This window comes from Aplysia californica, unplaced genomic scaffold (genome assembly GCF_000002075.1).
Source record: "Aplysia californica isolate F4 #8 unplaced genomic scaffold, AplCal3.0 scaffold00254, whole genome shotgun sequence".
NCBI classification, from domain to species: domain Eukaryota; kingdom Metazoa; phylum Mollusca; class Gastropoda; order Aplysiida; family Aplysiidae; genus Aplysia; species Aplysia californica.
Window position 1 is genome coordinate 287,793 of NW_004797524.1, and position 1,338 is coordinate 289,130.

Genomic DNA, 1,338 nt, shown 5'->3' on the forward strand with positions numbered 1-1,338 from the left:
CACACACACACACACACACACACACACATACACACTAACACACACACAAGCACACATGCACACACACACAAACAAACATATACACACTTACACACAAAGGGATAAAGAGAGAGAGAGAGAAAGAGAGAGAGAGAGAGAGAGAGAGAGAGGGGGGAGAGAGAGACAGACAGACGACAGACAGACAGACAGACAGACAGACAAACAGACAGGCAGACAGACGAAGAGAGAAAAATTACCACTTTTACAAAACTCAAGCACACATACAGACGGACAGACAGACAGACAGACAGACAGACAGAAATCGACCTATATACATAGTCCTTTTTTTGCGATGAACCGTTCTGTGTGAATAGCACTATAAAACCTTCAAGCATCCTCCGGTTAAACTTCTTGTATATCATATACTTACAGTCTTTTTCCCCCTGTAGTCTTCATAAAATAATACATAACATAATAATATACATATATACATGTATATATTATGTGTGTGTGCTTGTGTGTGTGCGCATGCGCACGTACGTGCGTGTGTACATCATTCATTTAACTATGATTTAATGCTTACAAAATGAGTTACCTCTTGCATTCCACAATCAGAAATATTGGCATTGGCCAAAAATCAACATAAGGGTCAATTTTGTTGATTTTTTCTATTGACGCCATATTCTTTGACTATAACCTGTTTTTTTATTATTTCATACATATAAATTGTAAAAACTTCATCTATTTGTGTGATGTATCTATTTCCCTAAGGTTTGAATCCGAGAAGTAACTCATTTGTCAACATGCTTCACTAATAATTCTATTCTTAATCACCTCATATTTGGCGGGAAAAGTGGCGTATCTGGAGGCAGCCCCAGAGGGGCAGCTGTCTGCGCATGTGGCAGTCTGAGCGCAGAACTCTGTGGTCGTGCACGAGACGATGCGGGTTGTGCTGCTTGCGCATGCGCCATTGCACGAGTTGTCGCTGTAACAGTAGTCGCCGCATTCCGGACGTAGGATCTGGAAGATAAAAGAGGGGAGTGTTTTGTTTGGTGTTTTTTCTGTTCGTTTTTGTTGTTGTTGTTGTTGTTGTTGTTGTTGTTTTGGGTTTTTCTTGTTTGTTGCTGTTGTTGTTTTTGGTCTGACTATGACAATGACAATCTTTTTTAATCTCACAGGGAGAAATTTGTCTTGGTCGTTTACAATGAAAATGGATGATACACAGGTTAGGTGCACTCACGCATACTCACAACAAGACAGGACCTTAGTAAATACATGTCTCACGTACTGAAACCACCATCTCCGTAAAACATTCTCTCACTCACTCTCTCTCTCTCTCTCTCTCTCTCTCTCTCTCTA